Below are 13,326 nucleotides of genomic sequence, written 5' to 3' on the forward strand. Positions count from 1 at the left end.
GGAAAAAAACTTTAGCTTTACATGCTCCATCCTACCAGTCTCTGCTCTGTATGTTCCAGTTTCTTTCTTCTCATCGGAATGAGCTTTGTGATGCACTTCTCCTAAAATGACAAACGAAACTTCATGACTTTAAACCTCCCAAGAATAGTTTGATGTTTTTTGTTTGCTTTAAGATACATCAGAGGATGTCAGTGTCACTTGAGATATTTCATTGATACATTTGTACCCTTGATTGCCAGAAGCATCCAACTCTACACATGTAAGACGAGTACACAGTGAGTTGGAAAATGTTTCCAGATCTCAGGAAGCTGATGGATTTTGAAACAAATTCTGTACAAAACAAGGGTAATGTAGCTTGATGGCTTCCAGGTAATAGAAGACCAATTTCTCCGTATGGAAGTATGAGGTATGTCTGTAGCTGTTTTTGTTTCTTTAATGGACAAGTTTATTTCTGTTATATTAAAAGAGGTGAGCATCAATAAATATTAATATAAAACAGCCCAGCAATGGCCTTCTTTTCAAATAACAACTTTTTCTCCTCACTCCCATTTTGCTTTCTTGTGCATAAGTGTCTTCTGCCATAAAAAAATACTATAGTTAAAAGCTTACCATTTAACTTAGCTTATTTGTTAAGTATTTATATTTTATATCATTCTTCTTCTCCTCATATTCTGTCCAGAAAGCCATAGATAATCACTCATTTTCCTCAACCATTAATTCTAGATCAGGCCTCTTTGAGAAATCACCAAGCCCTTGAAGTTTCCAAGTTTGACAGCCTTAGCTTCCCATGCACTCTTCCATGTCTCCATGGATTTTATAGCACCACTACTGTGCATTCTTAATCTGAAATCACTTTCTGCCTGAGGCTAGAACACAAAACCTGTCTTCCAAACAGATGCAGAACCTAGTAGTCATCTAACTTACATTAAATGCCATCTAAGTTGTACTATGTTTGCATGCCTCAAAGTCAGCCAACAGATAGCAAAAAAGTAGTATGCTCCATTTGATTTAGCCAGAAAATTGGCCAATGTATAGGGTCAAAAACCAGCAGAATATCCCAGCTGCTAATTACTTAGGCTGCTATCAGACTCCATTCTTGTATGATAATAATCACCTAGTATAATGCCAGGACTATGAACTATCCAAACAAAAAAGATAATCTGTCACAGATCAAGGAGAATATTTTATGAATTTCAGAGCTGTAAGGAGGGAAAAAAAATGAAGACTAATTAATTTGAATTAAATTAAATGGGAGGGCATTTGTGAAAGTAGGGAAAGAATCATAGTACCATGGTGAAGGCAATGTGCAACAGTTCCTGCAAATATGCCTACACAACTTCGCTTTTTTTTTTTTTTTTTTTTGGCCAGTATGATCAAATGCATTGCCTGAAATAATACAAGACAGAGCCAAAAGATACAACAGTGGCTGGAAGAGACTACACTGAAGCTTACTTTATGATCATTCTTTACTTTAAGTTAGGCCACTGGTGTGTTTGTTGTAGTTCACGACATTTTTTTACAGGTAGCAAGAGCTGTTTTTAAGAGATCAAAAACTGTATTCCCATTACCCACTTTTATAGACAGATTTGAGTTCTTTCTCACTGTATGTAGCCACTCCACACACATAAGCAGGTTCTGCTACATAGAATTGCAAAAAAAAAAAAATAGGTCTTAAAGGGAACTCAAAGGCATTGTAGTCCATCTCCATATGCCTTTTAGTGGATTAAATTGATTCTAATATAATCTCGTTTATTTGTAAAACGTACATAAAAGTCATCCAGGAAAGAGTGATTTTGTTGTTGTTTGTTTGTTTGATAAAGTACCAAATCCTTCTAGCTAATCAAACCCTTAACTGATACTCAGCGCTGGCAGAGATTTTAGTGACTAAAATGACTTTAAAGATCTCAGAGATTTAGTATTATATCTAATATTTGATCCTAGCATGAAACTGCCACTGGGATGACAATGGGAGCCTTCATTAAAAAAGCAGGTCAAGGGAGGTGATTGTCTCCCTTCACTCTTTCCTTGTGAGGCCCCAGCTGGCATACTGTATCCAGGCCCGGAGCCCCCAGCACAAGGAGGATGTTGATCTGTTAGAACAGGCCAAGAGGAAGGCCGCAATGATGATCAAGGGGCTGGAGCACCTCTCCTGCAAAGAAAGGCTGAGAGAGCCGGGGCTCTTCAGCCTAAACAAGAAAAGGCTCTGGGGTGACCTCATTGCAGTTTATTAAAAAAGATGGAGAGCAACACTTTCCCTAGTCAGTGACAGGACAAGGGGGAATTGTTTTAAACTAAAAGAGGGGAGGATTTAGATTAGAGGTTAAGAGGAAATTTTTCTCTCAGAGTGTGATGAGGTGCTGGAAAAGGTTGCCCAGAGGCATTGTAGATGCTCCATCCCTGAAAGCATTCAAGACCAGGCTAGACGAGGCCCTGGGAAACCTGATCTAGTGGGTGACATCCCTGCCTATGGCAGGGGGGTTGGAACTAGATGATCTTTAAGGTCCCTTCCAACCCAAGCCATTCTATGATCTTATGACACTCAAGAGGAGAACAACTTCTGTATCACTCTAAATTTATAAGGTATTGAGAGCATTGTCAAGCTATTAGTTGGATAACAGCAGAAGTTGGTATTTAAACCACTCCTCAGTTCCTTGGATTTCTGTTGTGGCTGGATGAATTAGGAAATTAAAGAGGAAACTGCTGCTGGAAACTGTATCTTTCTTCCATCACTTACCCTTGCCTTTAAAACAGGGAAGGGAAAAGAAGGGAATTGTTTCCACTTGATCCATTTCTTCATATTCCATTTCTTTCCTTTGCATGGCAGAGAAGCTGACTTGAAGCTAGAGTGAATTCAAACACTCTCCTCTTCAGTGCTTAATGGCTTTAAAGAAACTGCCATCTCATGAGCTGTGGCACTCTAGCTACATGGTATAACGATGTTATGGGAAAGGCTGTGGATGTGGTCTACCTTGACTTCAGCAAGGCTTTTGACACCGTCTCCCACAGCATTCTCCTCAAGAAACTGGCTGCTCTTGGCTTGGACTGGCACACGCTTCGTTGGGTTAGAAACTGGCTGGATAGCCGGGCCCAAAGAGTCATGGTGAATGGAGTCAAGTCCAGTTGGAGGCCGGTCACTAGTGGCGTCCCCCAGGGCTCGGTGCTGGGGCCGGTCCTCTTTAATATCTTCATCGATGATCTGGACGAGGGCATCGAGTGCACCCTCAGTAAGTTAGCAGATGACACCAAGTTAGGTGCGTGTGTCGATCTGCTCGAAGGTAGGAAGGCTCTGCAGGAGGATCTGGATAGGCTGCACCGATGGGCTGAGGTCAACTGCATGAAGTTCAACAAGGCCAAGTGCCGGGTCCTGCACCTGGGGCGCAATAACCCCAAGCAGAGCTACAGGCTGGGAGATGAGTGGTTGGAGAGCTGCCAGGCAGAGAAGGACCTGGGAGTGATGGTGGATAGTCGGCTGAATATGAGCCAGCAGTGTGCTCAGGTGGCCAAGAAGGCCAACGGCATCCTGGCTTGTATCAGAAACAGTGTGACCAGCAGGGCTAGGGAGGTGATCGTCCCCCTGTACTCAGCTCTGGTGAGGCCGCACCTCGAGTACTGTGTTCAGTTTTGGGCCCCTCGTTACAAGAAGGACATCGAGGTGCTTGAGCGGGTGCAGAGAAGGGCGACGAAGCTGGTGAGGGGCCTAGAGAACAAGTCCTACGAGGAGCGGCTGAGGGAGCTGGGCTTGTTCAGCCTGGAGAAGAGGAGGCTCAGGGGCGACCTTATCACTCTCTATAGGTACCTCAAGGGAGGCTGTAGCGAGGTGGGGGTTGGTCTGTTCTCCCACGTGCCTGGTGACAGGACGAGGGGGAATGGGCTTAAGTTGAGCCAGGCGAGTTTTAGGTTAGATGTTAGGAAGAACTTCTTCACTGAAAGGGTTGTGAGGCATTGGAACAGGCTGCCCAGGGAAGTGGTGGAGTCACCATCCCTGGAAGTCTTCAAAAGACGTTTAGATGTAGAGCTTAGGGATATGGTTTAGTGGGGACTGCTAGCGTTAGGTCAGAGGTTGGACTCGATGATCTTGAGGTCTCTTCCAACCTAGAAATTCTGTGATATAGGCAATTGTGAAGCAGGAGTAGGAAGCTGCTATGTAGAACTCCATACAAAGGGATGTTGCCCACACTTTAAAATAAATGCTTCTTGTGGGAAACCTTTGAAAACTGCTCTTTCACAGTTATGAAAGCAACTATAGTACATCACGCTCCCAGGTTTAGGTATTCTGATGTGGCTAGAAATTTTTAGAAATCTTTATTGAGATGTGTTTTTTTTACATCTCTGTAACTTTACTGAAGTCTGGGAGTGAGAATCCATGCAAAGACTGGACACTAAATGTTTATTAGCATTTCCTTCCAGCAAATATCTGCCTTTTCGACACTATATATAAACAATGTGAAAAATACAAAGCCAAATTGTGGTATGGATTTGACTCAGTATAGGAGGGTCATAACTAGTGTATTGTACAGGCTCCCTGGTGTTTCTCAAGGTATATACCCTGTTCAGAGGTATGTAAAAGAATTGCCTGTTTATCTCAATGACTCCAGGAAACTTTACCTTTCTAGCACCCCACCAGGGTGCTGCTGAATGAACTGCCTAGATTTCAAGAATATTCTAACAAGTATTCAAATATTTTTGCATTCATTTACTTCAATTTTTCTAAACTGTTTAGCAGAATAATACCATATATAATATCATATATAAGAACCTAAGTATTATTATTATTAAAAAGAATGCATTTTATTGGCCTGATTTTTGCCAGAAAAGCAATTGTGATACATTACTATTCCTGGCACAGTTACAGGAACTGCAAATGGAAAAATATGCCATACAAAGTTACTTGCTTTCTGCATTAGGCAGAGACACATTTTCAGTGCCAAATGACTTTTGACATTTAATTTGAAACCCAAGATATCTTAAAGTTAACTATCCAGGAGTAATAATGATAGAGTACCAGAGCATTCTATTTCCAGGAATGGATTTTTTGGTTGTTTTAAATAAGTGGAAATACATCTTACGACCAATACCTCATAATTTGAAATTGTATTCTCTCCAATAAACTATTCAGTCTATTCAAGGACTGAGCTTGGGTTGAATCCCCTGTGCATCCTCTTCCAAACTGGGCTCTTTGTTTTGTTTAATATAGACCTAACTAAAATATTAGGAGATTTAGATGTGTGTTCCAGTTACCTGAATATTCTTTTACCAATGGACAAAGTCGTTCCAAACAAAACTTTTTACAAGATATCTCAAACCAAAACCATTTGTGAACCTGTGCACAATGTGACTTGTTTCAGGAAAAACTCTAAAAAATGTTATGCTTGAGTTATAATTCATGCCTTAGCCCACCATAATTCTAGGGGTATGTAAAAAATCTTTCGTATTTAATGCATTGCAAATAAAACAGCACATAGATCAAGTTATTTAATTCTTTTAAATTAAGATATCCTATGTCAGATATTGTATCCTGACCCAAACTCTACAATATTTGGGGCACCTTAAACAAACAAATAGCAAAGAATCAAGTAAGTTGAAATAGAACCATATATGAATTTAGACATAATTTACCAGTGAAGATTGTAAGACCCTTACTGATATAGTGAAGTACTTGAGAGCCATTTTCAGAACAAGGTAGAATAGTTCAGTTGGAAGGGACCTACAAAGATCACCTAGTCCAACTGCCTGACCACTTCAGGGCTAACCAAAAGTTAAAGCATATTATTGAGAGCATTGTACAAGTGTCTCTTGAATGCTGACAGATGTGGGGCATCAGCCACCTCTCTAGAAAGCCTGTCCCCACAGTAAAGAACAGTTTCCTAACATCCAATCTGAACCTCCCCTGGCACAGCTCTATGCCATTCCTATGCATCCTGTCATCAGTGTCCAGGGAGCAGAGACCAGCACCTCCATGGGCATTTCTCCTCCTTAGGAGTTGCAGAGAGCAGGGAGGTCACCTCTTAGCCTCCTTTGCTCCAGATTGCAAAGGAAGACTTATGTCCCCAGCCTCTCCTCACAGGAGATGTCCTCCAGCCCTTTTATCAGCTTCCTCTGGATGCTTTTAAAGACCTTATTTTAAAGACCTTAATATACTTTTTATAGGGCAGAGACCAGAACTGCACACAATATTCAAAGTGAGGCCACACCAACACTAAACACAGCTGGACAAACCAGCTATGCAGTGATTAATGCACCCCAAAATGTGGTTTGCCCTCTTGGCTGCCAAGGCACAATGCCAGCTCATGTGGAGCCTGCTGTCAAACAGCACCCAAAGATCCCTATCTGCTGAGCTGCTCTCCAGCCACTCATTACTCTGTCTGTACCAGTGTCCAGCATTACTCCATCGCAGGTGCAGCTCCTGGCTTCTTCCTTTGCTGAACTTCATGCCATCAATGACTGTCCAGTGCATCAATCATTTAGATCCCCCTGCAAGGCTTCTCATTCCTTTGGGGAGTCAACAGCACCTCCCGGGTATCAAACTTGCTGAGGATGCAGTCCAGTCCTGCATCCAGATCACTGATTAAAACGTTCGACTGGTCTTGAGGAACACAACTAGTGACCATCTGCCAGCCAATAATTGAGTGGCAGAAAAGAGTGCAAAATATTTGAAGGCAGCTGTAATATGCGTATGTAGATATGACATTATGCATGCACACCACTGCAGCAGCTCTTAAAGAATTAATTCTACATAAATGTTGAAACTTCCTTAATGACATGTTAGGCAACAAATTAGTGCCTCATGAGAAAAAAGCATCATTATTTGAGCTACATTAGTACTGAGCTGTGTGCACAGGAGGAAAAAGTTTCTTTGTCTAGGAGAAGCTAAATTAAGAAGCTGAGCACTTAGAATAAAGGAGAGATGCAAATTAACTATGTTTACATGCAAAGCCCTGCATCAGCAAGGGCAATATGTGCTGTTTTAGAAAGAAATTTTAATAACCATCTCCTTTGAATAATTCTTCTGTCACTTTACTGAGCCCACAAAACAGAAGAGATGAAATTTGTGCTTTAGCAGCATAAGCACAATCAATTACAGGATGATATGTTTGCTATACATCACAAATGGGCAGTTCTCTGACCATTTATAACACATGGTTATTTTACATGAAATTTGTTCCTCGACCATATTACTCAGCTAGGAATTGCACTTTTATTTTAACATCAATATAACAACCTAAAAAGGCTTACAAATAGAAACCTGGTCTTTCTCTTCTGTTAGCAACAATCCATTCCTAATCCAGTCCACATTGCTCTCTGTCAACAGTTATTGTTTCCATTAGCCATTGCTTTTACAGAGTGGTTTCAGTTTGCTTCCTGTTTTGCTCTTTGTAAATGAGAGAAGGCATATAGCATAACTAAACAAACCACCAACGCATAGGCAACAGGAAACAAGCACATACGTGTTTATGTTAATCTCTTTAGAGACCAGGATTATTTGGATTAAAAGGAACAGCCATTCAAACACAGGCTTTTCCTCACCCAGAGACAACTAATAATCTGACTAGAAATCCTAGAGCATTAAAAAGAAAGCCAAAACAACTCTGCTAACAAAGAATGTTTCAACTACATAAAATCCTTTCCCATGTGGAAAACAAACAATTTTATCATTCTAGAGCAAGATATAAAGTGTGAATAACAAATTAACACATCAAATTAAGTCAGTTCTTAAGTATACTTCATTTACCCAGTAAAATTCTCCCCCACCCCCAATAAAGTTCTGCACAAAAAAAGAAAGATGATGAAAAAAGCATTAGCTAGATGTCAGAACTGCAGTAAAGTATTTGTAAAAGCTATTTTTAAAATGTTGTATCTGCGTGTCCAAGTCATCACAACTAAAAATCACGGGTATTAAACTGAAGTGTTTTCTTTTTATTGAGTAGCTAATTATGTTGAGAAGTCTCAAGTCTTACAGCCATATAAACAGCTTCTAGAGTGGGCACATTGTCATTATACTCCCAATTCAAAGCCTACTAACTAGAGTTGGTGGAAAGAGGGGGGTCTGAATTTACAATAGATTTCAGCCTCCAAGTCAGTCTAATTCAGGGACTGTTTTTTTTTTCCTGATTTATTTTTTTTCCTTCAAGTGCATACATTACAGCTTTGCTACTGTCAGGAACTATAGCATTTGACTCATCCTTTCACCCCTGGACTCAGCTCCCCATTTGGAGGAGCACATCCACCCAGTGGTCTCCCCTGTACCGGTGAGCTGTTGGCCCATTTAACTGGAAACATGGTCCAAGTGGAGAATTTAGAGCCCACCTGAATCAGCAGTGAATGTGGAAACAGGCAGAAAGTCACTAATCACGTATCTCAGATACCTGAAAGATTCTTTCCACTGGCATTTTTTTTTCTTATTTTCAAGTATAAAATTAAAACATCTAAGCAGAGAGTATTTGGGTGTATGCCAAATAAGTATTCTTCACTGAAAATATTTTTTAGAGAAAGAAACAGCTGAAACTGTATTTGCCTTTGAAAACCTATTTGGAGGATCTTTTATTACTACATCTATTTCCACCATTCCTGCCCTTAGTACAGTTACTACAGTAAGAGAGGTCTTTGAGTTTATTTCATGCCTTAGGCGCCTACATGTTTTTTTAAGTACAATTATCAGGACCTGACCCCAAAATTTACACTCAGAAAACAATGAAGTATAATATGAAATTAGAAAGTCTGAGTCAAAATATGTTTTCACTGATTATGACTCTGTTGTAAAACTAGTCTTCCTTTCCGCAGTGGAGTATTCCTAAATGACACTTAAGCACTTTTATTGTCATGCCCTTCCAAGGTTCCTTCCAAGGTTGAGTAAAACACATTTCAGATCATTGATCAAACAATTTTCTTGTATGTGAGAGCTATAAATAGAAAGCAGGTGGGAGGTTTCTAGAGATTTGTCGCTTTCTCTGGGGTTTAACTAAATACATGCGCATGCATGTATGTGTAGAAGAGCTAAAAGATGAGGATAACTCTTCAGTGGCTTCCTCTCATACTAAACAATTTAATTTCTAATCATAAAATTCAAATTATGATCAAGCATAAAACATAAACATAGCAAAACTTGGTTTAAACTAAAGAATGGGAACAGTGGTAGGCACAAATTTGAAGAGGGAAAAAATGAGCCAAATAATATGATTTATCTGAAGTTGAATTCCACGTTGCACACAGAACTGAAACTCTGGCAAAACAGCTTTGTGTCTAACTCATTCAACTCTTCATACTTTCTTTGTGAAAAATCCCCTTAATACCAACTGCAACTTCAAAATTAATGTAAACACTAGGATGACATCTGGGACACTTGTTTTCAGAATTCAATTATTCATTTCCATAGCTTCTTTCATTTACAGTTATTCTTAGATGCTTTCTTACATTTGAAGTACTACAATGGTATTAAACTGATGGAAGGCTCAGAAGCTGGTGTTTGCTTCACACCCAATGTATTTTGTAACTGGTGCAGAACTACATAGGCAAGATGTTTAAGGAGGACTTTGCTGGGGGGGAGGGGGGCATGGAACTTAGATAAGCTGATGAAGTGACTTCTTGTGGTGGTGGCAGGAAGGGACTGCTAAGCGACTTCTGTTCACATTACAGAGACTGTAGGGAGAGCAGACATAGCTAATGACAGTTCCACCACTGAAATACAAGGAGTTTAATAGTTATTTATTGCATTTATTAAATTGGTGAGAGATAGCAGTAGTGCTACTAGAAGACATCAGTTAGAGACTTAAATGTTGAAATTTGTTTAAAATACTAGCATATTCAAGCACTATATATATATATATATATATATATATAAAATATATATATGGATCAGGGTTCCATTCAGCTTAATGGCTCTAACACCTGGAGCACTTAACTAGCTAGGCCAATATCCTATTTAGGCACCTGCCATTATCTGACAAGAAAATAAGCAAAAACTACCTAAGACACCCAACCAATCATGCAGAACTATGCCTTGAGTAGATATTTACAAAATAAGCACTTCCCACACTGTGGAAGTTCCCACGGAGGTGCAGGAAAAAGACAAGAGGCAACAGCCACAAGATGCAAAATGGGAAATTCCCATTGGACATGAAGAAGAATTACTAATTACAGTGGTCCCAGGACTAGAGCAGAATGCCCAGAAGCGTGGAGAGATCCCATACTTCAAAGTTCTTAAAGCTCAACTAGGCAGGGCTCTGAGCAACCTGATCGAATTCCCCAGTTGCCCTGCCTCAAAGCAGGAGTTTGGACTATGAAGTTCCTTCCAACCTAAATCTTCCCAAAATTCTAGAAATTTTGGTGTTCATATAAAAATATAAATAGCACCATGCAGCACACTTATCAAGAAACTCAGAGGTAAGAGACTCTTCTTTTCTCCAGCTGATCTGACTTGATTTGCCCTGGAGACCTTCACTTTATGGTATGAGGTGCACTTTTTGCTTGACCCTATGCTTGACCAGATCTGCCCCAGCATAGGGGCATGTCATTCAGTTTCTCCTTTCCTGTGACCCACCTGTTTCTTACAGCGAACTAGATTTTGTTCAGGAGGGAAAGAAGAATTGCTAGAGAGAGGAGGGACATGTAGCAGAGCTAGACAACTCCACAGCAGATAGGGTACAAGCCTACTGTAACAACATAAGGTTGTCACTTGTGTTTATGATCATGGTGGTATCATGGCACACTGGTACTACCTCAGCATCAGCCCACCACAGTATCTGAACCTAGCATGGTGCAATTCAGATTTCTCTAATAACCTGTCATTTGTTACCTCACAGACATTGATGTAAAATCTTTGGTAATATTCTCATATGTGCCTGGATCAATGATAATATAAAGTACTCCTGGCCTCTAGGATATCATGGCAAAAATGGCATTTCTCATTGATCTCTACCCATTAGCAAGTACATTTTGATACCTGTCAGTAAGCCAGTGTCTCAACCATCTGCTGGGTAGCCTATTAATGCTATACAATGCAGTGTTTTTAAATTGAAATGTTATGTGGAACTGAATTAAATACCTCAGAGAAATCAAAGCATCTAATATTGACACAGCTGTCTTTATCAACCAGACCTTTAACTCTGCTGAAAACAAAAACAAAAGCAGATTTGTCTGAAAAGAGATTCCATACTGACAAGCCCAATTATATCTTTAGTTTCTAATTCTTTCTTAACAGAGTCGCAGAATAGCAGTTTCATTACTCTACCTTGGGCTAGCATCTGGCTAATGGTTCCACTACAGTTCCACCAACTCAGACTTTTTAACCAGCAAAACCATCTTCACTGTTCCTTACCATCTTTTCGTCAGCTTTCCAGGTAGTACAGACAAATACCAGGGCAAGACCAGGTTCCTCAGTTCCTTACAGTCCTGTGTGATTTAGGCTTAATGCTCAAAGCATGCTTTGCCAAGTGTGTCTTTGTCCTCCCCTTGTGCCTTATAGCACGTGGTTGCAGCCATGTAAAGAAATCAGGCTGGATAGGGAAGGAGAGGAGAGGAGGTTACCCATAGGACTAAACAAAAGCAATTATTTGCTATCACTTCTAAAGCCAAATCATGTAAACTGGGTAGAAGACCCAGTTCAACCTAGGAACTAGTTTCAAAGCAATGGACTGGCTTTTGACTTCTCCTAGCAATTTGTCAGCTGGGCTACAGTAACAGCTGCAGTACAGAACAGGCTTCCCTGTAATCTCCAAAAGGATCCTTTCACGCTCATGACATACACGCTTTGGCTCTGCTGCCAAAATCAGGGCTAGACCTGATGTGTGGGTCTGAGTACTGTTTTTCCCCCTGTTTTGTTCCAAGAGAACTGAGGTGTTCTTTCCAACTTTTCTAAAAGAAGAACATGAAAATCTCAAAGGCCTGTACAAATGAATATTACCAGTCTCCTGACAGTTCCTAGAATCATTTCCAGCTTCTCTTGCTTAGTTCCCAGCTAATGTTTTAAAAACATTAAAGCTCTGCTCCCAGCTTGTAAGATATTTTGAAATTCAAATCATTTGACTTTTGAAGTAGAATTCACAGAATCACAGAATTTTCTAGGTTGGAAGAGACCTCAAGGTCATCGAGTCCAACCTCCAACCTAACGCTAACAGCCCTCCACTAAACCATATCCCTAAGCTCTACATCTAAGCGTCTTTTGAAGACTTCCAGGGATGGTGACTCCACCACTTCCCTGGGCAGCCTGTTCCAATGCCTCACAACCCTTTCTGTAAAGAAGTTCTTCCTAACATCTAACCTAAAACTCCCCTGGCTCAACTTAAGCCCATTCCCCCTCGTCCTGTCACCAGGCACGTGGGAGAACAGGCCAACCCCCACCTCGCTACAGCCTCCCTTGAGGTACCTAAAAAGAGCGATAAGGTCACCCCTGAGCCTCCTCTTCTCCAGGCTGAACAAGCCCAGCTCCCTCAGCCGCTCCTCGTAGGACTTGTTCTCCAGGCCCCTCACCAGCTTTGTCGCCCTTCTCTGCACCCGCTCAAGCACCTCGATGTCCTTCTTGTAGCGAGGGGCCCAAAACTGAACACAGTACTCGAGGTGCGGCCTCACCAGAGCTGAGTACAGGGGGACGATCACCTCCCTAGCCCTGCTGGTCACGCTGTTCCTAATACAAGCCAGGATGCCGTTGGCCTTCTTGGCCACCTGAGCACACTGCTGGCTCATATTCAGCCGACTATCCACCATCACTCCCAGGTCCTTCTCTGCCTGGCAGCTTTCCAACCATTCCTCTCCCAGCCTGTAGCTCTGCTTGGGGTTATTGCGCCCCAGGTGCAGGACCCGGCACTTGGCCTTGTTAAACTTCATGCAGTTGACCTCAGCCCATCGGTGCAGCCTATCCAGATCCTCCTGCAGAGCTTTCCTACCCTCAAGCAGATCGACACACGCACCTAACTTGGTGTCATCTGCGAACTTACTGAGGGTGCACTCGATGCCCTCGTCCAGATCATCGATGAAGATATTAAAGAGGACCGGCCCCAGCACCGAGCCCTGGGGGACGCCACTAGTGACTGGCCTCCAACTGGACTTGGCTCCATTCACCACGACTCTTTGGGCCCGGCTATCCAGCCAGTTTCTAACCCAACGAAGCGTGCGCCAGTCCAAGCCAAGAGCAGCCAGTTTCTTGAGGAGAATGCTGTGGGAGACGGTGTCAAAAGCCTTGCTGAAGTCAAGGTAGACCACATCCACAGCCTTTCCCTCATCCACCCAGCGCGTCACTCTGTCATAGAAGGAGATCAGGTTCGTCAGGCATGACCTGCCTTTCATAAAGCCATGCTGACTGGGCCTGATCGCCTGCTTCCCCTGCAAGTGCTGCAT

At 41.7% G+C, this 13,326-nt stretch overlaps 1 long non-coding RNA gene across 1 annotated transcript in view; it reads right to left on the reverse strand.

Annotated features, from left to right (window-relative positions):
* The window catches only part of LOC311435748, a 70,269-nt gene that overhangs the window by 1,298 nt on the left and 55,645 nt on the right, over positions 1–13,326 (reverse strand). Inside the window, exon 3 of the long non-coding RNA XR_014692351.1 lies at positions 36–101. This is a non-coding gene — a long non-coding RNA (uncharacterized lncRNA). The remainder of the gene's footprint in view (positions 1–35; positions 102–13,326) is intronic.

The sequence above is a fragment of the Aythya ferina genome (assembly GCF_964211825.1).
Source record: "Aythya ferina genome assembly, chromosome: 4".
NCBI lineage: Eukaryota > Metazoa > Chordata > Aves > Anseriformes > Anatidae > Aythya > Aythya ferina.